This window comes from Podarcis erhardii (assembly GCF_964252035.2).
Source record: "Podarcis erhardii genome assembly, chromosome: 7".
NCBI classification, from domain to species: domain Eukaryota; kingdom Metazoa; phylum Chordata; class Lepidosauria; order Squamata; family Lacertidae; genus Podarcis; species Podarcis erhardii.
In genome coordinates, this window is record NC_138511.1 from 1,209,564 (window position 1) to 1,235,514 (window position 25,951).

Here is a 25,951-nt window from a genome sequence, read left to right on the forward strand (position 1 = left end):
CTGTGACAACCAGAAGAGGTAGAGGTAGCATCGCAGGTCATCAAGGCTCTGACAGCCAGAAGAGGCTGCGGTAGCAGCACAGGTCATCGAGGCTTTGACAGCGAGAAGTGGCTGCGGCAACAGCACAGGTTGTCAATTCTTTGACAGCCAGAAGATGCAGAGACAGCAGCAAAGGTCATGGCAGCTTTGAAAGCCAGAAGAGGCAGAGGCAGCAGCACAGGTCATCGAGGCTTTGACAGCCAGAAGAGGCAGAGGCAGCAGCACAGGTCTTTGAGTCTTTGACAGCCAGAAGGGGCTGTGGCAGAGGCAGCATCACAGGTCGTCGAGGGTTTGACAGCCAGAAGGGGAGGTCGCAACAGCGCAGGTTGTTGAGTCTTTGACAGCCAGAAGTGGCAGAGGCAGTAGCGCAAGTTGTTGAAACTTTGAAAGCCAGAAGGGGCTGTGGCGGAAGCACATGTCATCGAGGCTTTAACAGCCAGAAGAAGGAGAGGCAGTAGCACAGGTTGTCGAGTATTAGACAGCCAGAAGAGGCAGAGGCAGCAGCACAGGTCGTCGAGGCTTTGACAGACAGAAGAGGCAGCGGCACCAGCACAGGTCGTTGAGGCTTTGACAGCCAGAAGAGGCAGCGGCACCAGCACAGGTCGTCGAGGCTTTGACAGGCAGAAGAGGCAGCGGCACCAGCACAGATCGTCGAGGCTTTGACAGCCAGAAGAGGCATAGCAGCAGCACAGGTCGTTGAGTCTTTGACAGCCAGAAGGGGCTGTGGCAGAGGCAGCATCACAGGTCGTTGAGGGATTGGCAGCCAGAAGGGGCGGTCGCAGCAGGGCAGGTTGTGGAGTCTTTGACAGCCAGAAGTGGCAGAGGCAGCAGCGCACGTTGTCAAAACTTTGACAGTCAGAAGTGGCAGTCGCAGCAGCGCAGGTTGTCGAGTCTTTGACAAGCAGAAGAGGCAGAGGCAGCAGCACAGGTTGTCGACTTTTTGCCAGCCAGAAGAGGCAGAGGAAGCACCACAGGCCATCAAGGCTTTGACAGCCAGAAGGGGCAGAGGCAGCAGCGCAGGTCATCAATGCTTTGACAGTCAGAAGGGGCAGAGGCAGCAGCGCAGGTCATCGAGGGTTTGACAGCCCGAAGGGGCTGCGGCAGCAGCACAGGTCATGCAGGCTTTTAAAGCCAGAAGAAGCAGAGGCAGCAGCGCAGGTTGTCGAGCCTTTGACAGCCAGAAGAGGCAGAGGCAGCAGCACAGGTTGTTGAGGCTTCGATAGGCAGACGGGGCAGTCGCAGCAGCACATGTCGTTGAGGCTTTGACAGCCAGAAGGGGCAGTCGCAGCAGCACAGCTCGTTGAGGCTTTGACAGCCAGAAGGGGCAGAGGCAGCAGTGCAGGTTGTCGAGTCTTTGACAGCCAGAAGAGGAAGAGGCAGCAGCGCAGGTCATAGAGGCTTTGACAGCCAGAAGAGGCAGAGGCAGCAGCGCAGGTCATTGAGGCTTTGACACCCAGAAGAAGCAGAGGCAGCTGCGCAGGTTGTTGAGGCTTTCACAGCCAGCAGACGCAGAGGCAGCAGCACAGGTCGTCGAGGCTTTGACAGCCAGAAGTGGCAGTCGCAGCAGCGCAGCTTGTCAAGTCTTTGACAAGCAGAAGAGGCAAAGGCAGCAGCACAGGTCGTCGAGGCTTTGACAGCCATAAGAAGCAGAGGCAGCAGTGCAAGTCACCGATGCTTTGACAGCCAGAAGGGGCTGCGGCAGCAGCGCAGGTCATCGAGGCTTTGACAGACATAAGACGCAGAGACAGCAGCACAGGTTGTCGATGCTTTGCCAGCCAGAAGAGGCAGTCGCAGGAGCGCAGGTTGTCGAGTCTTCGACAGCCAGAAGAGGCAGCGGCAGCAGCTCAAGTCTTCGAGCCTTTGACAGTCAGAAGTGGCTGCGGCAGCAGCACAGGTCATCGAGGCTTTGACAGACATAAGACGCAGAGACAGCAGCACAGGTCGTCTAGGCTTTGACAACCAGAAGAAGCAGAGGCAGCAGCACAGGTTGTCGAGTTTTTAACAGCCAGAAGAGGCAGAGGCAGCAGCACAGGTTGTTGAGGCTTCGATAGCCAGACAGGGCAGTTGCAGCAGCACATGTCGTTGAGTCTTTGACAGCCAGAAGGGGCAGTCGCAGCAGCACAGCTCGTTGAGGATTTGACAGCCAGAAGGGGCAGAGGTAGCAGCGCAGGTTGTTGAGTCTTTGACAGCCAGAAGAGGAAGCGGCAGCAGCGCAGGTCATAGAGGCTTTGACAGCCAGAAGAGGCAGAGGCAGCAGCGCAGGTCATCGAGGCTTTGACAGCCAGAAGAAGCAGAGGCAGCAGCACAGGTTGTCGAGTTTTTGACAGCCAGAAGAGGCAGAGGCAGCAGTGCAGGTCATCGATGTTTTGACAGCCAGAAGGGGCTGCGGCAGCAGCGCAGGTCATCGAGGATTTGACAGCCAGATGGGGCTGCGGCAGCAGCACAGGTCATGCAGGCTTTTAAAGCCAGAAGAAGCAGAGGAAGCAGCACAGGTTGTCGAGTCTTTGACAGCCAGAAGAGGCAGAGGCAGCAGCACAGGTTGTTGAGGCTTCGATAGGCAGACGGGGCAGTCGCAGCAGCACATGTCGTTGAGGCTTTGACAGCCAGAAGGGGCAGTCACAGCAGCACAGCTCGTTGAGGCTTTGACAGCCAGAAGGGGCAGAGGCAGCAGCGCAGGTTGTCGAGTCTTTGACAGCCAGAAGAGGAAGAGGCAGCAGCGCAGGTCATAGAGGCTTTGACAGCCAGAAGAGGCAGAGGCAGCAGCGCAGATCATTGAGGCTTTGACACCCAGAAGAAGCAGAGGCAGCTGCGCAGGTCGTCGAGGCTTTCACAGCCAGCAGACGCAGAGGCAGCAGCACAGGTCGTCGAGGCTTTGACAGCCAGAAGTGGCAGTCGCAGCAGCGCAGCTTGTCAAGTCTTTGACAAGCAGAAGAGGCAAAGGCAGCAGCACAGGTCGTCGAGGCTTTGACAGCCGTAAGAAGCAGAGGCAGCAGCACAGGTTGTCGAGTCTTTGACAGCCAGAAGAGGCAGAGGCAGCAGTGCAAGTCACCGATGCTTTGACAGCCAGAAGGGGCTGCGGCAGCAGCGCAGGTCATCGAGGCTTTGACAGACATAAGACGCAGAGACAGCAGCACAGGTTGTCGATGCTTTGCCAGCCAGAAGAGGCAGTCGCAGGAGCGCAGGTTGTCGAGTCTTCGACAGCCAGAAGAGGCAGCGGCAGCAGCTCAAGTCTTCGAGCCTTTGACAGTCAGAAGTGGCTGCGGCAGCAGCACAGGTCATTGAGGCTTTGACAGACATAAGACGCAGAGACAGCAGCACAGGTCGTCTAGGCTTTGACAACCAGAAGAAGCAGAGGCAGCAGCACAGGTTGTCGAGTTTTTGACAGCCAGAAGAGGCAGAGGCAGCAGTGCAAGTCACCGATGCTTTGACAGCCAGAAGGGGCTGCAGCAGCAGCGCAGGTCATCGAGGCTTTGACAGACATAAGACGCAGAGACAGCAGCACAGGTCGTCTAGGCTTTGACAGCCAGAAGGGGCAGTCGCAGGAGCGCAGGTTGTCGAGTCTTCGACAGCCAGAAGAGGCAGCGGCAGCAGCTCAAGTTTTCGAGCCTTTGACAGTCAGAAGTGGCTGCGGCAGCAGCACAGGTCATCGAGGCTTTGACAGCCAGACGGGACTGTGGCAGCAGTGCACGTCGTCGCGGCTTTGAAAGCCAGAAGAGGCAGAGGCAGCAGTGCAGATCGTTGAGGCTTTGACAGCCAGAAGAGGCAGCAGCAGCAGCACAGGTCGTTGAGGCTTTGACAGCCAGTAGAGGCAGAGGCAGTAGTGCAGGTTGTCGAGTCTTTGAAAGCCAGAAAGGGAAAGAGGCAGCAGCACAGGTCGTTGAGGCTTTCACACCCAGAAGAAGCAGAGGCACCTGTACAGGTCGTCGAGGCTTTGACAGCCAGAAGAGGCAGAGGCAGCAGAACAGGTCGTCTAGGCTTTGACAGTCAGAAGGGGCAGAGGCAGCAGTGCAGGTCACCGAGGCTTTGACAGCCAGAAGAGGCAGAGGCAGCAGCGCAGGTCATCAAGGCTTTGACAGCCAGAAGGGGCTGCGGCAGCAACAAAGGTCATCAAGGCTTTGACAGCCAGAAGGGGCTGCGGTAGCAGCACAGGTCATGCAGGCTTTTAAAGCCAGAAGAAGTAGAGGCAGCAGCACAGGTTGTCGAGTCTTTGACAGCCAGAAGAGGCATAGCAGCAGTGCAGGTCGTTGAGGCTTTGACAGCCAGAAGAGGCAGCGGCAGCAGCACAGGTCGTCGAGGCTTTGACAGCCAGTAGAGGCAGAGGCAGTAGTGCAGGTTGTCGAGTCTTTGAAAGCCAGAAAGGGAAACAGGCAGCAGCACAGGTCGTTGAGGCTTTCACACCCAGAAGAAGCAGAGGCACCTGTACAGGTCGTCGAGGCTTTGACAGCCAGAAGAGGCAGAGGCAGCAGAACAGGTCGTCTAGGCTTTGACAGTCAGAAGGGGCAGTCGCAGGAGCGCAGGTAGTCGAGTCTTCGACAGCCAGAAGAGGCAGAGGCAGCTCCACAGGTCATCGATGCTTTGACAGTCAGAAGGGGCTGCGGCAGCAGCGCAGGTCATCAAGGCTTTGACAGCCAGAAGGGGCTGCGGTAGCAGCACAGGTCATGCAGGCTTTTAAAGCCAGAAGAAGTAGAGGCAGCAGCACAGGTCGTTGAGTCTTTGACAGCCAGATGGTCTGTGGCAGAGGCAGCATCACAGGTCATCGAGGGATTTACAGCCAGAAGTGGCAGAGGCAGCAGCACAGGTCGTCGAGGCTTTGACAGCCAGAAGTGGCAGTCGCAGTAGCGCAGGTTGTCGAGTCTTTGACAAGCAGAAGAGGCAGAGGCAGCAGCACAGGTTGTCGAGTTTTTGACAGCCAGAAGAGGCAGAGGCAGCACCGCAGGCCATCGAGGCTTTGACAGCCAGAAGACGCAGACGCAGCACCGCAGGTCATCGATGCTTTGACAGCCCGAAGGGGCTGCGGCAGCAGCACAGGTCATGCAGGCTTTTAAAGACAGAAGAAGCAGAGACAGCAGCACAGGTTGTCGAGTCTTTGACAGCCAGAAGAGGCAGAGGCAGCAGCGCAGGTCATTGAGGCTTTGACACCCAGAAGAAGCAGAGGCAGCTGCGCAGGTCGTCGAGGCTTTGACATCCAGAAGAGGCAGAGGCAGCAGCGCAGGTCATCGAGGCTTTGACACCCAGAAGAAGCAGAGGCAGCTGCGCAGGTCGTCGAGGCTTTGACAGCCAGAAGAGGCAAGAGGCAGCAGTACAGGTCGTCGAGGCTTTGACAGCCAGAAGTAGCAGTCGCAGCAGCGCAGTTTGTCGAGTCTTTGACAGTCAGAAAAAGCAGAGGCAGCAGCGCTGGTCATCGATGCTTTGACAGCCAGAAGGGGCTGCGGCAGCAGCGCAGGTCATCGAGGCTTTGACAGCCAGATGGGGCTGCGGCAGCAGCACAGGTCATGCAGGCTTTTAAAGCCAGAAGAAGCAGAGGCAGCAGCACAGGTTGTCGAGTCTTTGACAGGCAGAAGAGGCAGAGGCAGCAGCACAGGTTGTTGAGGCTTCGATAGCCAGACGGGGCAGTCGCAGCAGCACATGTCGTTGAGTCTTTGACAGCCAGAAGGGGCAGTCGCAGCAGCACAGCTCATTGAGGCTTTGACAGCCAGAAGGGGCAGAGGCAGCAGCACAGGTCGTTGAGTCTTTGACAGCCAGATGGTCTGTGGCAGAGGCAGCATCGCAGGTCATCGAGGCTTTGACACCCAGAAGAAGCAGAGTCAGCTGCGCAGGTCGTCGAGGCTTTCACAGCCAGCAGACGCAGAGGCAGCAGCACAGGTCGTCGAGGCTTTGACAGCCAGAAGTGGCAGTCGCAGCAGCTCAGCTTGTCAAGTCTTTGACAAGCAGAAGAGGCAGAGGCAGCAGCACAGGTCGCCGAGGCTTTGACAGCCAGAAGAAGCAGAGGCAGCAGCACAGGTTGTCGAGTTTTTGACAGCCAGAAGAGGCAGAGGCAGCAGCGCAAGTCACCGAAGCTTTGACAGCCAGAAGTAGCAGTCGCAGCAGCGCAGTTTGTCGAGTCTTTGACAATCAGAAGAGGCAGCAGCAGCAGCACAGATCGTCGAGGCTTTGACAGCCAGAAGAAGCAGAGGCAGCAGCACAGGTTGTCGAGTTTTTGACAGCCAGAAGAGGCAGAGGCAGCAGCGCTGGTCGTTGATACTTTGACAGCCAGAAGAGGCAGAGGCAGCAGTGCAGGTCATCGAGGCTTTGACAGCCAGATGGGTCGTCTAGGCTTTGACAGCCAGAAGGGGCAGTCGCAGGAGCGCAGGTTGTCGAGTCTTCGACAGCCAGAAGAGGCAGAGGGAGCAGCGCAGGTCATCGAGGCTTTGACAGCGAGAAGACGCAGAGGTAGCACCGCAGGTCATCGGTGCTTTGACAGTCATTTTTTTTTTTTAAATAATTTTTATTGATTTTACAACATAAACAAAAAACAAATAAACATAACACGACTTCCCCGAACCTCCCCTTCACTGCATCCATATTTTAAAATATTTTGCAATTCTTCATCCCATTTTTATATTTAATTCTCTTTAAAAAAAAAATTCTATTTTATAAATTTCGATTTATAGCTGTAATTCTTTGTATCCAATCCCTTGACATCTTAACATTCCGAAATTTTACAACAATTTTTAAGATAGATTTTAAATTTTTTCCAGTCCTCCTCCACTGTCTCTTTCCTCTGGTCACGGATTCTGCCGGTCATCTCTGCCAGTCCCATAAATTCAGTCACCTTGGTCTGCCATTCTTCCAGAGTAGGTAATTCTTTAGTCTTCCAATACTTCGCCAAAAGGATTCTTGCTGCTGTTGTTGCATACATAAAAAAGGTCCTATCTTTCTTTGGTACCTATTGGCCGACCATGCCCAGGAGAAAAGCCTCCGGTTTCTTTACAAATGTCCACTTAAGGATTTTCTTAATTTCGTTATAGATCATTTCCCAGTAGGCCTTAATCTTTGGGCAGGTCCACCAAAGGTGATAAAAAGTTCCTTCACATTCATTACACTTCCAACAATTGTTATTGGGCAAATAATATATCTTTGCAAGCTTGACTGGGGTCATGTACCACCTATAGATCATTTTCATTATGTTCTCTTTCAGGGCACTGCATGCCGTAAATTTAATACCTGTGGTCCATAACTGCTCCCAGTCAGCAAACATAATATCATGACCAATATCCTGTGCCCACTTAATCATAGCTGATTTAACCGTTTCATCCTGTGTATTCCATTTTAGCAGCAGATTATACATTCTAGACAAATTCTTAGTATTGGGTTCTAGCAATTCTGTTTCTAACTTTGACCTCTCCTTCTGAAATCCTAGTTTTCTGTCCTGCTTAAAAGTTTCATTGATCTGGAAATAATGTAACCAATCTCGGACTTTAGGTTTCAATTTCTCGAAACTCTGTAGTTTCAACTTTTCACCATCATATTCTATAATTTCACAATATTTTGGCCAATCTGTATCCATATTCAGTCTTTTTACCGCCTTGGCTTCCATTGGTGACAACCACCTAGGGGTTTTACTTTCAAACAAATCTTTATATCGATTCCATACATTATACAATGCTTTCCTAACAATATGGTTTTTAAAATTTCTATGTACCTTTACCTTATCGTACCATAAATATGCATGCCAACCAAAGTTATTATCATAACCTTCCAGGTCTAGAATGTCTGTATTCTCAAGAAGTAGCCATGGTTTCAGCCAGCAGAAAGCTGCTGCTTCATAGTAAAGTTTTAAGTCCGGCAGGGCAAAGCCCCCTCTATCCTTTGCATCAGTTAGAATCTTAAATTTTATTCTGGGTTTTTTGCCCTGCCAGACAAATTTAGATATGTCTTTCTGCCACTTCTTGAAACAGTCCATCTTATCTAGGATTTGCAATGTCTGGAACAGAAACAACAATCTCGGCAATACATCCATCTTGATAACAGCAATTCGGCCTAACAAGGAAAGTCTCAATCTTGACCATATATCAAAATCTTTCTTCACTTCAGCCCAACATTTCTCATAATTATCTTTAAATAGGCTCACATTCTTAGATGTTAAATTCACCCCCAGATATTTTACCTTTTTAGTAATTTCCAAACCAGTTTCTCTTTGAAAACTGTCTTTTTCCCCCACCGTAAGATTTTTTTCCAACACCTTTGTCTTATGTTTATTTAATTTAAAACCTGCTACCTGACCAAATATTTCAATAAGTTCCAAAACTCTTTTTGTACTGGTTTCTGGCTGTTGTAATGTCAAAACTAGATCATCTGCAAATGCTCTTAACTTATAATGTTTAGTTCCGACCTGTATACCTTTAACCAGCTGGTCTCTTCTAATCATATTTAGGAAAACCTCGATGCTTTGACAGTCAGAAGGGGCTGCGGCAGCAGCGCAGGTCATCGAGGCTTTGACAGCCCGAAGTGGCTGCGGCAGGTCATGCAGGCTTTTAAAGCCAGAAGAAGCAGAGGCAGCAGCACAGGTTGTCGAGTCTTTGACAGCCAGAAGAGGCAGAGGCAGCAGCGCAGGTCATCGAGGCTTTGACACCCAGAAGAAGCAGAGGCAGCTGCGCAGGTCGTCGAGGCTTTGACAGCCAGAAGAGGCAGAGGCAGCAGCACAGGTCGTCGAGGCTTTGACAGCCAGAAGAAGCAGAGGCAGCAGCACAGGTTGTCGAGTTTTTGACAGCCAGAAGAGGCAGAGGCAGCAGCGCTGGTCGTTGATACTTTGACAGCCAGAAGGGGCTGCGGTAGCAGCGCAGGTCATCGAGGCTTTGACAGCAAGATGGGGCTGCGGCAGCAGCACAGGTTGTTGAGGCTTTGATAGCCAGACGGGGCAGTCGCAGCAGCACAGGTCGTTGAGGCTTTGACAGCCAGAAGGGGCAGTCGCAGCAGCACAGCTCGTTGAGGCTTTGACAGCGAGAAGAAGCAGAGGCAGCTGCGCAGGTCGTCGAGGCTTTGACAGCCAGAAGAGGCAAGAGGCAGCAGTACAGGTCGTCGAGGCTTTGACAGCCAGAAGTAGCAGTCGCAGCAGCGCAGTTTGTCGAGTCTTTGACAGCCAGAAGAAGCAGAGGCAGCAGCGCTGGTCATCGATGCTTTGACAGCCAGAAGGGGCTGCGGCAGCAGCGCAGGTCATCGAGGCTTTGACAGCCAGATGGGGCTGCGGCAGCAGCACAGGTCATGCAGGCTTTTAAAGCCAGAAGAAGCAGAGGCAGCAGCACAGGTTGTCGAGTCTTTGACAGGCAGAAGAGGCAGAGGCAGCAGCACAGGTTGTTGAGGCTTCGATAGCCAGACGGGGCAGTCGCAGCAGCACATGTCGTTGAGTCTTTGACAGCCAGAAGGGGCAGTCGCAGCAACACAGCTCGTTGAGGCTTTGACAGCCAGAAGGGGCAGAGGCAGCAGCACAGGTCGTTGAGTCTTTGACAGCCAGATGGTCTGTGGCAGAGGCAGCATCGCAGGTCATCGAGGCTTTGACACCCAGAAGAAGCAGAGTCAGCTGCGCAGGTCGTCGAGGCTTTCACAGCCAGCAGACGCAGAGGCAGCAGCACAGGTCGTCGAGGCTTTGACAGCCAGAAGTGGCAGTCGCAGCAGCTCAGCTTGTCAAGTCTTTGACAAGCAGAAGAGGCAGAGGCAGCAGCACAGGTCGCCGAGGCTTTGACAGCCAGAAGAAGCAGAGGCAGCAGCACAGGTTGTCGAGTTTTTGACAGCCAGAAGAGGCAGAGGCAGCAGCGCAAGTCACCGAAGCTTTGACAGCCAGAAGTAGCAGTCGCAGCAGCGCAGTTTGTCGAGTCTTTGACAATCAGAAGAGGCAGCAGCAGCAGCACAGATCGTCGAGGCTTTGACAGCCAGAAGAAGCAGAGGCAGCAGCACAAGTTGTCGAGTTTTTGACAGCCAGAAGAGGCAGAGGCAGCAGCGCTGGTCGTTGATACTTTGACAGCCAGAAGAGGCAGAGGCAGCAGTGCAGGTCATCGAGGCTTTGACAGCCAGATGGGTTGTCTAGGCTTTGACAGCCAGAAGGGGCAGTCGCAGGAGCGCAGGTTGTCGAGTCTTCGACAGCCAGAAGAGGCAGAGGGAGCAGCGCAGGTCATCGAGGCTTTGACAGCAAGAAGACGCAGAGGTAGCACCGCAGGTCATCAATGCTTTGACAGTCAGAAGGGGCTGCGGCAGCAGCGCAGGTCATCGAGGCTTTGACAGCCCGAAGTGGCTGCGGCAGGTCATGCAGGCTTTTAAAGCCAGAAGAAGCAGAGGCAGCAGCACAGGTTGTCGAGTCTTTGACAGCCAGAAGAGGCAGAGGCAGCAGCGCAGGTCATCGAGGCTTTGACACCCAGAAGAAGCAGAGGCAGCTGCGCAGGTCGTCGAGGCTTTGACAGCCAGAAGAGGCAGAGGCAGCAGCACAGGTCGTCGAGGCTTTGACAGCCAGAAGAAGCAGAGGCAGCAGCACAGGTTGTCGAGTTTTTGACAGCCAGAAGAGGCAGAGGCAGCAGCGCTGGTCGTTGATACTTTGACAGCCAGAAGGGGCTGCGGTAGCAGCGCAGGTCATCGAGGCTTTGACAGCAAGATGGGGCTGCGGCAGCAGCACAGGTTGTTGAGGCTTTGATAGCCAGACGGGGCAGTCGCAGCAGCACAGGTCATTGAGGCTTTGACAGCCAGAAGGGGCAGTCGCAGCAGCACAGCTCGTTGAGGCTTTGACAGCGAGAAGGGGCAGAGGCAGCAGTGCAGGTCGTTGAGGCTTTGACAGCCAGAAGAGGCAGCGGAAGCAGCACAGGTCGTTGAGGCTTTGACAGCCAGTAGAGGCAGAGGCAGCAGTGCAGGTTGTCGAGTCTTTGAAAGCCAGAAAGGGAAAGAGGCAGCAGCACAGGTCGTTGAGGCTTTCACACCCAGAAGAAGCAGAGGCAGCTGTGCAGGTGGACGAGGCTTTGACAGCCAGAAGAGGCAGAGGCAGCAGAACAGTTCGTCTAGGCTTTGACAGCCAGAAGGGGCAGTTGCAGGAGCGCAGGTTGTCGAGTCTTCGACAGCCAGAAGAGGCAGAGGCAGTAGCGCAGGTCATCGAGGCTTTGACAGCGAGAAAGGGCTGCGGCAGCAGCACAAGTTGTCGATTCTTTGACAGCCAGAAGAGGCGGACGCAGCATTGCAGGTCATTGAGGCTTTGACAGCCAGACGGGACAGCGGCAGCTGCACAAGTCACCGAGGCTTTGACAGCCATAAGAGGCAGAGGCAACAGCGTAGGTTGTCGAGTCTTTGAAAGCCAGAAGAGGCAGAGGCAGCAGCACAGGTCGTTGAGGCTTTCACACCCAGAAGTAGCAGAGGCAGCTGTGCAGGTGGTCAAGGCTTTGACAGCCAGACGGGACAGCGGCAGCAGCACAGGTCACCGAGGCTTTGACAGCCAGAAGAGGCAGAGGCAGCAGCGCAGGTTGTCGAGTCTTTGACAGCCAGAAGGGGCTGCAGCAGAGGCAGCATAACAGGTCGTCGAAGGTTTGACAGCCAGATGGGCTGTCGCAGCAGCGCTGGTTGTCGATTCTTTGACAGCCTGAAGGAGCATAAGCAGCAGCGAATGTCGTCGAGTCTTAGAAAGCCAGAAGAGGCAGAGGCAGCAGCGCAGGTCATCGAGGCTTTGACAGCCAGAAGAAGCAGAGGCAGCAGCAAAGGTTGTCGAGTCTGTGACAGCCAGAAGAGTCACCATGGCAGGTCATCGAGGCTTTGACAGCCAGAAGAGGCTGCGGTAGCAGCACAGGTCGTTGAGGCTTTGACAGCCAGACGGGACAGCAGCAGCCGCACAGGTCACCGAGACTTTGACAGCCAGAAGAGGCAGAGACAGGAGCAGAGGCACAGGGAAGAGAGAAGATGGAGAGCGAGGGGGAGGAATCCGAGGGGAGCGTAGGATATGACAGTGGTCCGAGGGATTCCATGAGCCTCTCCAGCGAATCGGAAGATTCACAGAAGGGGGCGCCAGTGGCCAGGGGTAGGGGGTTCCCAAGGGGAACGCCCCAGGAGCAAGGGGGCAGCAGGGACTCCCAGAGCAGATTGGGCTCATTTCAATTGTCATGGTGTCTTTTGAGTGTGCACCAGAATCGCCCCCAACCCAAGCAAAAAGCCATTTTGGGTTCCATCTTACATAAGAGGAAGATAATAAAGCTCTGACACAGAAAAGGCAAAGAGGACGAATAAACTTTGATTTTTCTTTCGTTGTTCATTCACCCACAAATAGCAAAGCGAAGTGTAATAAGTCTAAACAAAGCAAAACCTGTTGTTTTGGGTTCCATCTACATAGAAAGAAGAATCTTGGATGTCGCTTATTTCAAGTCGTTTTCTTTGGTGTAAATGCACATTGACACAGAAAAGGCAAAGTGTATGTAATGAGACCAAAATAACAAAACAGCCTCTTTTTGCTTCCATATGCGTAGAAAGAAGACGAATAAGCTTTGATTGGCCTTCTTTCAATTCGCATGGTGTTTTTTGGGTGTGCACCAGAATCTATCCCAAACAAAGCAAAAAGGAGTTTTGGGTTCCATCTACATAAAAAGAAGATGATAAAGCTCTGATTGGGCCTATTTCCAATTGTTGTTTTTGGGGTTAGAATGCACATTCACCCAAAAATCACAAAGTGAAAAATATGTTATCAGCCCAAATAAAGCATAAGAGTTTTGGTTCCATCTCAATGGAAAGAGAACGAATAAACTTTAATTGTTCTTTGATTGTTCTTTCGGTGTTCATTCACCCACATATCAAAGCAAAGTGTAATAAGCCTAAACAAAGCAAAACCTGTTGTTTTGGGTTCCATCTACATAGAAAGAAGAATCTTGGATGTCGCTTATTTCAAGTCGTTTTCTTTGGTGTAAATGCACATTGACACAGAAAAGGCAAAGTGTATGTAATGAGACCAAAATAACAAAACAGCCTCTTTTTGCTTCCATATGCGTAGAAAGAAGACAAATAAGCTTTGATTGGCCTTCTTTCAATTCGCATGGTGTTTTTTGGGTGTGCACCAGAATCTATCCCAAACAAAGCAAAAAGGAGTTTTGGGTTCCATCTAAATAAAAAGAAGATGATAAAGCTCATTTCCAATTGTTGTTTTTGGGGTTAGAATGCACATTCACAGAGTGAAATGTTTGTTATCAGCCCAAATAAAGCATGTCTTTTGGTTCCATCTCAATAGAAAGAGAACGAATAAGCTTTAATTGTTCTCTGATTGTTCTTTCAGTGTTCATTCACCTACATATCAAAGCAAAGTGTAATGACCCTAAACAAAGCAAAACCGGTTGTTTTGGGTTCCATCTACACAGAAAGAAGAATCTTGGATGTCCCTTATTTCAAGTCGTCTTCTTTGAGTAAATGCACATTGACCCCAAAGTAGCAAAGTGTATGTAATGAGACCAAAATAACAAAACACTGTCTTTTCACTTCCATATGCATAGAAAGAAGACGACTAAGCTATGAGTGGGCTCATTTCAATTCTAATGGTGTTTTTTGAGTGTGCACCAGAATCGTCCCCAACCCAAGCAAAAAGTCATTTTGGGTTCTGTCAGGGGCACAGGGAAGAGAGGAGATGGAGAGCGAAGGGGAAGAATCCGAGGGGAGCGTAGGAGAAGATGACAGTGGGCCGAGGGATTCCATGAGCCTCTCCAGTGAATCGGAAGATTCACAGAAGGGGGCGCCAGTGGCCAGGGGTAGGGGGTTCCCAAGGGGAAAGCCCCAGGAGCAAGGGCGCAGCAGGGACTCCCAGAGCAGTAGTTGGAAATCAGGACCAGCTTCCCCACCAGAGCAGAGTGGGGGTTAAGAGTCTCAAGTATCGGGGCCAGTGCATTCCCCACCAGGGAGAGAAGAGGCAGGGCTGACCACGCCTCCATCGGAGAGTCGGGCAACGGAGGGGAGGTCAGATCCAGCCAGTATCCCGGAAGAGGGAAGCAGTGACAGAAGTAGTGTAACGGTTAGGAGAAAGGTCACTGGGTTGGCGCAAGAGGCAAGTTCAAATGTACAGGAGCGCGGGACAGCAGAGAATGAGGATTGGGAACCGGGTCCTAAAGCCCGCCGGAGGCAGGGGGAGGAGCTAAGCGACTCAGCGTCGGAAGAGTCCAGAAAGGGGAATGCCCCAGCGGGCAGGAGGACCCAGAGGAGGAGAGAGCAGCGGAAAAGGTGGAGCAGGGCTAGGATCTTAAACTGGTGTCAGGGGGGAGGAGACTCAGACAGGACTTCGCCAATCTAGGGTTTAAGACGTAGGGCTGCGCGCTGCGGCTTTGAAATGGAAACTGAACTTCAATAAAGACTTTTGTACATTACGACAGCCTAGCGTGGGTCCTCTGTAAGCTGGGACCTAGAGGCAGCTCTGACAGTAAGTCCCGTCTCACTAAAACCTCGCAACGTGAGTGGACGCAGCGAGGGGCGAAGATTGGTGCTTCGCGAGCTCACGAAAGCAGGACAAGATGACTACCGAAGAACAAATGGCAGCCCTGCAAAAAGCAGTGACACAACTTAACGCGGAACTACTAGCATCCAGGAAGAGAGAAGACGAAGCAGCCGCTGCCTGCAGAGATCTGCAAACCAGGTTGGAAATGTTGACTAAACAGGGGCTACCGGGAGCCAGACCAGAGGGGATTGGGCTGGGAAAGAGAGGAGGCAGCCTTGTGTCTCATTTCGATGGGAGTCTGCAGCAGTATCCTAACTTCAGAGCAGACGTGGTTTTTGCGCTACAGTTGCTGGAGAAGGACTTTAGAGATGAGCAGGAGAAAGTAGGCTTCATACTAACTCATCTCCATGGAGAAGCTAAAGCATGGTTGCGCAATCTGTGGAGAGATAATGACCCAGCCCTCCAGAATGCGAATGCCTTCATTAAGGCGATGGATACTTGTTTTTTATCGGCGGTAGATGTAGATGTCGCCAGAAAGGAGATACATGGATTGAAACAAGGCAGAGCCACTGTAAGGCAATATCACTCCCGCTTTTTTGCATTGGTCAACGCGCTGGGATGGGAAAGAGATTCAGCTGCCGTCAGGGACCTGTTCTGGGAGGGGTTGAACGGGGCTGTGAAAGACGAAATTGCAAGGGGGGGAGAGACCCCAGAGCACTCAAGAAGTTGTCCAGAGAGCGCTGACGATTGGGGTGCGTCTGGAAGAACGGCCTTGGAGCAAAGACGAAGGGCGTTGGGGACGCACGCCAGCGAGAGCACCTCCTTTCTTTCCCAGGGACACAGCGCGCACTCAATCCACGCCTCCACTGGGAGGGGGAGAGGAGCCGATGGAGATAGGTGGTGCCAAGGCACAGTCAGCAACCAGAGCCCTAACACCGGGAGCAGTCAAAGCGAAGCCTCCTAGAGGGAACAGGAAGTGTTACAGCTGCGACAGTGCTCAGCACATGGCGAAAGAGTGTCCCCAGAGGCTCCACAAGCACACTGCAGCCTCAGCAACAGTAAAAGAAGCAGTTCAGCAGAGAGAACCACTGCAGGGAAACGACGGAGTCTGGCTGGAATCAGAAGCACTGGGGCCCAGCCAGACGAGTCAGTGAAGCAGTCCCCAGGGATCTTACAGCCCACAGACCCCCTCCCGCCCAAACCAGTGGTGCAGCTCACCGCATCACTCCAGCTTCCCAATGGGCTCACCATGAAAGTCCCTATCACCATTGACTCTGGTAGTAATGCAGACTTTGTAGGAGTGGATTTCATCAAGCAACATCGCATAGCGCTCCTGCCAGCCACGATGCCCCTGAAAGTAGTCACGGTCGATGGAAGAGAATTGCTGGGAGGACAGGTGGTACAGCAAACACCCCCAATGGTGATGCAAATTGGAAATCACCGGGAAGTCATCAGCTTCAATGTCACCCACCTGTCAGACACGCCCATAGTATTGGGCATGAGTTGGCTGCACAGGCACAGCCCGGCATTGGCATGGTACCAGCGTCAATTGACCTTCTGCTCCTCCTACTGCGCAGAACACTGCATCCTGACTAGCCAGGAAGACGAGGGGCAAGAGGATGAACCGCAGCTACACTTAGGCACGTTGCAAGCGGTACCCAACAAGTACAAAGAGTTTTTGGAGGTCTTCTGCGAGAAGGAAGCGGACAAGCTGCCTCCCCACAGGCCCTACGACTGCAAGATTGACCTCCTGCCGGGGGTGACGCTGCCGACGGGGAAACTGTATTCCATGTCTGAGGATGAACTGCAGGAACTCAGGGAGTTCATAGATCACAACTTGAAGTGGGGATTCATCCGAGAACCAAAAGCAGTGGGGGGCAGTCCTGTGTTCTTCGTGAAGAAAAAAGACACGCCCCAAAAGAGGCTGGTAATTGATTACCGGGTCATAAATTCGAGGACAAAGCCCACGGCATTCCCCATGCCCAAGATCGACGACCTGCTCGCGACGGTGAGGAAGGGACGCATCTTCACCAAGTTGGATCTACGAGGGGCGTACAATCTTTTACGCATGCGGGAGGGTGACGAGTGGAAAACGGCCATGTTTACGCCCCTAGGCACTTATGAATATAGAGTTATGCCGTTTGGCTTACAAAATGGCTCCCACTGTTTTCAAGCCTTCATGCACCACGTCTTAGCGGGACTCCTCTACAAGAAGTGTGTCTGCTTCCTGGACGACATCCTGATCTTCTCGGAATCGCAGGAGGCTCACGAGAGGGACGTCAAAGACGTTCTGCAGAGACTACGGGAGCACAGACTTTACACCAAACTGGAGAAGTGCCAGTTCGACATGACGGAGGTGGATTTCCTGGGCTACAAGCTATCCGACAAGGGACTTGCCATGGACAGCGCCAAGGTCCGCTCGGTGTTGGACTGGAAGAGCCCTCGCAATCGAAAGGAGGTCCAGAAATTCGTCGGCTTTGCCAACTTTTATCGCAAGTTTATCAAGGGATTCGCCATGCAAACGGCGGCCATCACCGACACCCTCAGCTCCAAGAAGAAGAAGTTCATCTGGACGGAGCAGGCGGAGCGGTCCTTTCAGACGCTCAAGCGTCTCTTCGCGTCCGAAGAGCAGCTGCTGCACGTAAACCCCAGCAAACCCATGAGGGTTGAAACAGACGCCTCAGATAGAGCCGTGGGGGCAGTCCTGTTGCAGCAAGACCCGCAAGGGGACTGGAGGCTGTGTGCTTTCTACTCCAGGAAACTCAGCAAGTCGGAGCAGAACTACACCATCTGGGACAGGGAGTTGCTGGCCATCCATGCAGCCTTCAAGGCGTGGCGGCACTTCCTCGTCGGAGCCAAACACACAGTGCAGGTCCACACGGACCATAAGAACCTGGAGCACTGGTGCACGGCGCGGTTCCTGAACCAGAGACACATGCGCTGGGCGGAGTTCTTTGCGGATTTTGACTTCAGGATAGAATACATCCCAGGAGACAACAACATCATGGCGGATGCGCTATCCAGGAAGCCGCAGTATCTCGAGGAAGAGGCACCGGCGGCGGCCAAGCACATTTTTGCACCGAAAGCATGGGCATGCGCCTCAGCCACCGTGGACCTGGACGCGGTACGTGGCGCGCTGCAGACAGACTCCTTCGCACGATCCAAGATGGAGGAGGTGCGAAGCGGCACAGCGAAGGACGACGAGTTCCAGATACGCGACGGACTGCTCATCCGCAAAGGGGCCCTCTACGTGCCGGGAGACGACCTCCGCGCGAAAGTACTGCAGCAGTTACACGACGCGCCCAGCGCTGGGCACTTCGGCAAAGACAAGATGGTGGAATTAGTAGCCAGAGACTTTTGGTGGCCCAAGATGAGGGGGGAAGTCACGGATTACGTCACGAGGTGCGACGCATGCCAAAGGGCCAAGCCAGTACACAGGCCGCCGGCGGGACTGTTGGAACCGCTACAGACGCCGCTCGAACCGTGGGAGAGGGTGGCCCTGGACTTTGTCACGGATCTGCCCAGCTTGCGGGGCAAAACAGCAGTACTCGTGGTAGTAGACTTGTTCACCAAGATGGCCCACTTCATTCCTTGCGCGAAGGTGGCCACAGCGGAACAGACAGCCAAGCTGTTCATAGACCACGTGTTCAAGGTGCACGGCCTACCGCGGTCTATCCTGTCCGACCGGGGGCGCCAGTTCATCTCGAGTTTCTGGCAGAAGCTGATGGGCATCCTGAACGTCAAGGTCAACCTAGCGTCGGCAAGACACCCGCAGACCAACGGACAAGCGGAGAGGGTCAACGCCATCATGCAGCAGTACCTGAGATGCTACGCGAACCAACAGCCCTCGACCTGGGTGGACTACCTACCGCTGGCCGAGTTTGCCTACAACAACACGAAGCACGTGTCCACGGGGGTGACACCGTTTTTCGCCAACAATGGGCGGCATCCCAGAACCTTCCCAGGGTTAGAGAAAGTGGGGGAGGGGGAGCCGCAGGGAGCAGAGGCCTTGGCAGCGGAGTTACAGGAGGTCCACGAACAGCTCCAAAGGCAGTTAGAGCTAGCAAAACACGCTTACAAAATGCAGGCAGACCGACACAGGAGAGTTGGGGAGGACATCCGGGTGGGGGACTGGGTATGGTTAGCAGCCCAGGCAGTGCAGGCCAGATCGTTAGCTAAAAAGAAGCTCGGACACAAGCAGCTAGGCCCTTACCAGGTCGAGGCACAGATCAACCCAGTGGCCTTCCGGTTGACACTCCCGGAGGGATCCAGAATGCACCCGGTCTTTCATAGATCGGTGCTCACGCCCTACAAGGCACCTCACAGGTTCCAGGCGCCAGGGAAAACTCCAAGCCCGCTCAGAGACGCACCCACGAAGGGGGGGTCGCCGAGGGCGGAGCCGCTCAACGAGGTCACAGAGATTTTGGACTCGAGATGGGGGGCAGAGGGGGTTGAATATCTCCTCGCCAGGGAAGGTACCCTGGCCAGCGCCAACAGCTGGGTACCGTACTATGAGGTGGAGGAGCACTACCTCAAAGACGAGTTCCACGCACTTTTCCCACACAGGCCCATGCCGGCAGATTATTTCGACGAATATCTTTTCACACCCACACTTTCAGCCAGCACGTTCCAGGGTTTCTCTTCAGCTGAGGACACGGCGCCGGAGACTAGCTCCCCAGAGGGATCACTCTCAGGGTTTGGTACAGGCGGCTCTTATTGGTGGGAAGATCAACCTGAGGTGGGGTGGCGCAGAGAACTGCCGAGCGGGCCCTCGCACGCAGCGTCACCCCAGGCGACAGGGGGAGAGGGGGTCATGGACGTGTTGGGGGAGGATCCGGGGTTCGAACACACCTGCAGAGAGATGGAGGCTGAGGAGATCGACGTCGACGAGCCCATTGAGGACTGGCCGGATCTAACCGGCTGGCTGCACACCACGGGGGAAGAACTGTATCCTGCACTCACCCCCACAACACTGGAGCACCCAGAACCCACACCAGAAGAGGGGGAGGGGGGGAAAGGGGGGCTTCGAGGGGGGGATGGATGTCAGGGGCTCAGGAGCAGAGGCACAGGGAAGAGAGGAGATGGAGAGCGAAGGGGAAGAATCCGAGGGGAGCGTAGGAGAAGATGACAGTGGGCCGAGGGATTCCATGAGCCTCTCCAGCGAATCGGAAGATTCACAGAAGGAGGCGCCAGCCCAGAATTGCATTGGCTTTTTTAGCTGCCGCGTCACACTGTTGGCTCATGTCAAGTTTGTGGTCAACCAAGACTCGTAGATCCTTTTCACATGTACTGCTCTCAAGCCAGGTGTCACCCATCTTGTATTTGTGTCTCTCATTTTTTTTGCCCAAGTGCAATACTTTACATTTCTCCCTGTTAAAATTCATCTTGTTTCTTTTGGCCCAGTTCTCTAATTTGTCAAGGTCGTTTTGAAGTGTGATCCTGTCCTCTGGGGTGTTAGCCACCCCTCCCAGTTTGGTGCCATCTGCAAATTTTATCAGGATGCCCTTGAGTCCATCATCCAAGTCGTTGATAAAGATGTTGAATAAGACCGGGCCCAAGACAGAACCCTGTGGCACCCCACTAGTCACTCTTCTCTAGGATGATGAGGAACCATTGATGAGCACCCTTTGGGTTCGGTCAGTCAGCCAGTTTTGTGGGGGGGGGTATTTTGTTGAGTGCTCTCTTGTTGCCACACCTGCTCCTTGTATTTGCTCCTGACCTGAGCACAAGGAGACCCTTTTGTTTCTGGCGGACCACCTGATACAAGCGTTTCCTCACATGTGCAAGCAGACAAATACCTCTGCGCATGCGAAATGCTTTGCTCTGCCTCCATGCTTCTGAATCCCAGTTGCTGGAAACCTCAGGAGCGGGGAGGGCTCATGTGCTCGGGTGCTGCTTGCTGGTTTCCCACAGCCATCCGGTTGGTCACTGTGATAACAGGAGGCTGGACTAGATGGGCCATTGGCCTGACCCAGCACAGCCTTTCCTTCTGTTCTTAAGCAACCATAAGGCCTGATTGAAGTGGAAGAAGGTTGCGCTCCATAGACAGAGGGGCATGGAGCTGAGCATGGCTGCGAGGCAAAAGGCTGGGGCAAGGTTTTGGAAAATGCTCCATTCAGTTCTGCCAAGCTTCACCTGGAAACCCAAATCCCCTCTATCGTAGAGCAGCAATATTCTGAGGGCATCTTCCATGGGCCATGGGCCTGATCCAGCAGCCTCTTCTTGTGTTCTTAATGTAGAACAGTAGCAGAGGAGGGGAATCAGGGTTTCCAGGTGAAGCTGACCTTCTGATCGGCAAGTCCTAGGCTCTGTGGTTTAACCCACAGCGCCACCCGTGTCCCTTTGTAGCAATATAACAAGTGGGAAGATGAAGAAGGGAGAATCAACAAAAGATCCATGAAAATGTCAATGAATATCAAGCAATACTCATTGGTTAAAATCATGATGCCTGTTTCAGCAAATCAACAAAGCTTTCCAAAGATCTCTGAAGGAAGGGAGGGCTGCTCCTTGACAATATCCGCCCTCCCTTCCCCACAGGTGGGCAGGGTTTGCGGCACCCTAGCAAGGCTCACCTGGGCGGGTGCCACCCACCTGCTTGAGCTGGCCTTTGACCCGCCCTCGGCCAGGGAGGACAATGGACGGCTGGCCAGGGGCTGGCCTAAGGCCAAAAGAAAAGAGGCTGACTCCTGGGCTCAAGCCTCTTTTGCTGTTCTTACGCAAAGCCTTATCTGCTTGCGGTGTTAGTCCCCAGGAATATTCTGGGCACTCGTTCCGTATCGGGGCTGCTACTTCAGCGGCGATACAGGGTTGAGACCCCGCACACATCAAGACACTGGGGTGCTGGCGCTCAACAGCCTACAAAAGTCACATTCGTCCCGGCTCCTCCTCCTTATCACTTGCAATTTAATTGTCTTACAGGTTTGCCCACCATGAAGATCTGGGTTATAGGCCACAGCATTGTCCACTGGGCAGCGGATTATGCACAGTCTCAAAATCGTGGCCATAACCTTAACATCCACCCCAAGGTACGCTTCCCCCCCCCAATGATATTTATTACTTTTAAAGCTTACAAAATAGGAAAAAAGAAAAAAAAAACAAAAGAAAAAAACAATACAATACAAAATATAAACAATACCATACACAACCTAACTAAACACATTAAACTAAACATAACCCTATCCCTAACCCTAACCCTAAACAAAATAAAGACAAAAACAATTTAAAAACACATACATCACACCTTTCCCATACTGTTTTTCATTCCCTTGTTTCATCGACCTCTTCTGACCTCCATTTTTGTATTCCACTTCTATTAATTGTTTCAGCAAATCCTTTCCATCTTTCTCTATTTTCTGTAATACTATAAATATCTTAACATGTTTTTAACCTTATTTTCCATTAAGACTAGAATACTTGTATATGCTTAACTCCTTATAACATTTCTGCTAAGGCCATAAAATTTCATTCCAACATTTTTCTATCACTCATTAATTTTACAGTATTTCTATAAATAAACTTTAAATTTTCCAATCTTCTTCCACCATCTCTTCTCCCTGGTCTCGGATTCTGCCAGTCCTTTCCGTCAATTCCATATAGTCCATCAACCTGGAGATCTTATGTCCGAGGCTCTTAACTCTTTTCCTAGTCCCTTCTGCAGGTCTTCTTCATATTCTTTAATGCTAAAGAGCAGGTCTCGGGGAGACTCCATCCTAACAATGCTTTTATTCCTTCTCGACAGGTCAGCCAAATTTCCATAATTAAAGTTAAGATCCATAAAGCATTTCAGGACATGTTTCAAGCTTCCTCCAAATCCAAAGGCCCCCAGAACTTCAATCTCCTCCTGACCCAAGTCCATATCCCAAAAGTCTGTTGATCCCTGCATAGAGGGATCTTTCCAGCTTCCCTTCTCCAATCCAAGTTGGTCTCCGATCCTCAAAATCTGACTTTTTCTAGATTCAATCATAAAAGGCCTCAACTTATTGTGCTCAATTTGCTTCTGTAAGGCTGAGGATCCCACTTGTGTTACTTTAGGTTTGACAACAACAGCTTTCTCCTTCTCCTCCACAGTTTGTCCTGCCAAAGTAGATTCCTGTACCAAGTCCTGGGTAATTTCTGTGTTGGTGCTCACTTTTTGTCTCAAATTAATCGCTTTTTGTCCCAAGTTGTCAGTTTTAGTGGTCATATCATTTAACTTCTTATGAAGCTGTTCCAGCGAATAGCTTATCTTACATAATGCAGTCACAATGGCTTCTCCTGTCAACATTATTAAATGATCCAAGGTCAATCCCTGGTTCTCACAATTTCTTATCTCGCAGCTGGAGATTCCCCAGTTACACTGCTGTAACAGTTTCAAAAGCTCCCTCTAGAGGGAAACAGTCTCCACTTGTATCAATCCTTTCAAGCACAACTCAAGCAATAAAGATAGTTTCAATTTTCAGTTACTTTTCCTCCTTTTTAAACGCAGAAGAGGACAATGGAAACAGTATCTTTCTCTTATTTAGCTAACTGTCAAATACGTTCTGTTCACAGTCAATGGACTCTCCCAAAATGTCCCTCCTTTTGTTTTTGTTTTTTAAAGCGATATTTATTCAGATTTTTAAAAATACAAAAAGTTAGAAACATCAACAAAATAACATAATAATAAGAAAAAACAAAAACAAAGAAAAAACAGAAAGAACAAAAAAGATATAAATTCAAAATTGCATCATTTCATTATCGCTAGGTCCAAAATTTCCCCCCTCTTCTCCTGCTTCCAAGGGGGGGGTTTGATAATTTTAACTGATGGAAATTTAATCCTTTGCCAAAGGCTTTCCGAGACTTTAGCTTGTAACATCTTTGCTCCAATCTATTTACAAAAGAGGAAGGCGGACTTCCTGTTTAAAACCTTCCCGTTTCGACTTCCGGGTTAGCACCATCAGCTAATGGCGGATCTTTTCTGATTTGGAGGGGACCGGCTCCGGGGAAATCGGGTCTTACCGCTACGGCAAAGTGGGGACCCTGCAGGAATCACAGGCGGGTGAAGCCTGTGAACGTGGGACTCTATTCAGAAATTATTGCAGGAATCCACCTTGACTCAGGAAAAAACTGCTGCCATGGAATTTAAGGTAACGCAACTGGAAACAGAGAAGGTTCCAGATCTACAGAAACAAATTGAAGACCATAAACTGATGCTGTCTATGATTGAATTGAAGGAAAAACAGACGAACCTAAGGATTAGAGCTGTACCTGAATTGGAGAAGGGCACCCTGATAGATTTTTTGACACAAGAATTTGCAGAGTTTTGGAAGTCGGAATTGAAACAAGAAGAATTTAAAATTGTGAGGGCTTTCAGACTTGGAAAAGGAGGAAAGAAGATTAAAATAAGGGATTGTCTGATTACCCTTCGATCTAAAGAAGAGAGAGACAAAATTTTGGGGTTGCATTTCCAGAATCCTTTGATAATTCTGCAATCAAGAGTGGAAATTTTCAAAGACATACCGAAACATCTTTTGGATCTTAGATCCAATTTTGGAGATCTGGTTGCCCTTCTGAGAAAGAATAAAATTATTTTCAGGTGGGAATTCCCCCAAGGCCTATCTTTTAGCTACAAAGGAAGAAAGATAAAAATAAGATCAGTGGAGGAAAAAGACAAGTTTTTGGGAAATCACGAAGAAGACCTGCAGAAAGGACTTGGAAAAGAGCCAGAAGCTTTGGACAAGAGTTCACCAAAAAGAGGGAAACCAACACTACCGATTAATATAGACAAACTACTGGGTGCTGCTGGAGGAAAAGCAGAGTAGAATGTGAATGGACTTAACTCCCCGGAAAAGAGACGGAGAGTCTTTTATTTATTAAAAAAAGAACAATTGGACTTGATTTGTTTACAAGAAACGCATGTGACAAGGCTGCATCGGAAGATTTTGAGTAATAAAAGATTAGGACATGAATTTATATCATCAGACAAAGTTAAGAAAAGAGGAGTAGTACTCTATGCAAAGGAGAGCCTGTCACCGAAATTCTTATTTAAAGATGACCAAGGAAGATTTGTTGCAATTGAAATTCAATCACAAGGAGAGAAGTTTTTGATAGTAGGTATTTATGCACCAAATGAGGGGGAATCGGAATTTTTAAAGAAGCTACATGAAACTCTGATGGACTATTTGGATTATAACATGATTTTGATGGGAGACATGAATGGAGTGGTGTCTACTAATATGGATAAAGCCCAGAGACAGGTGGTTACAAAAGATGGCAGATTACCAAAGACGTTCTTTGATATGGCTGACAATATGGACTTGGTTGATATTTGGAGAACTAAGAACCCCTTGGGAAGAGAAGGAACTTTCTTCTCTGAAGCCAAAATGACATGGACAAGAATTGACCAAATTTGGGTAACTAGGGGGCTGGCCCCGAAGATTAAAAAAGCGGAAATTTGCCCTAAAACTTGCTCCGATCATAATGCTGTAAAGATGGAAATGAAACTAACACCAATTGGTTCCTTTAGATGGAGGATGAATGACTCTTTGTTTAGGAATGAGGAAGTGACTAAAAAGGCCCTAAAAAACTTGAGAGACTATTTCGAGATAAATATGAATACCACTGTTGAAAAAAGAGTAATTTGGGATGCAAGTAAAACAGAGAGGGTTCTTGATACAACAGAATGAAACCAAGAAGAGAGCTCAAAATGAAAAAAGGAAAAAAATGGAGAAAATAAAGGAAGGAGAAAAGAGACTGAGAGTTAAACCAAAATTGCAGGAGATCCTGAAGGAGATAAAGTTATATCAAGTAGAATATATGAAATTGATGAATCGGGAAATAGAATGGAAGATTAAACAGATGAGACAAAAGACAATTGAATTGGCTAACAAATGCGGGAAACTGCTGGCTTGGCAAATGAAAAAAAGACAAAAACTTAATACTATTACCAATTTGGAAGTGGGAGGAAAGAATATACAGAATCCTGTGGAGATCAGGAAGTGCTTTCAGAAATATTTTAAACAGTTATATACACAGGAGACCCAGAAAGAAATGGATATTGACCGATTTCTGAAAATAAATGGACTACAAAAAATCTCTCAAGAGAACAAGTTAATGCTGAATTATAAAATAACAGATCAAGAGGTGGAAGGAGCTATTCAGAATATGAAATTGGGCAAATCTCCAGGGCCGGACGGCTTGACTTCAAGATATTATAGATCTTTGAAAGAATGGCTAGTACAGCCTTTGAAGGAAGTTTGCAATGAAATACTGGAGGGGGGAAAGGCACCAGAGTCGTGGAAAGAAGCCTATATTACACTTATACCAAAAGTAGAGTTGGAGAAGACACAGCTTAAGAACTACCATCCCATATCTTTGCTCAATGTGGATTACAAAATTTTTGCTGAAATTATGGCTAAAAGATTTTAAAAGGTATTGGTAGAAGAAATCCATAAAGATCAGGCGGGCTTTCTCCCGGGGAGACACTTGTCAGATAATACAAGGAATATAATTAATATTTTAGAAAAATTACAAGTGAATATTAACACTAAAGCA

General features: G+C 50.6%; 1 long non-coding RNA gene across 1 annotated transcript in view; it reads left to right on the top strand.

The window, feature by feature from the left end:
• LOC309346403 overlaps nt 1–25,951 on the top strand; it is a 308,888-nt gene that overhangs the window by 108,410 nt on the left and 174,527 nt on the right. The window contains exon 3 of the long non-coding RNA XR_014158613.1: nt 14,314–14,425. This is a non-coding gene — a long non-coding RNA (uncharacterized lncRNA). The remainder of the gene's footprint in view (nt 1–14,313; nt 14,426–25,951) is intronic.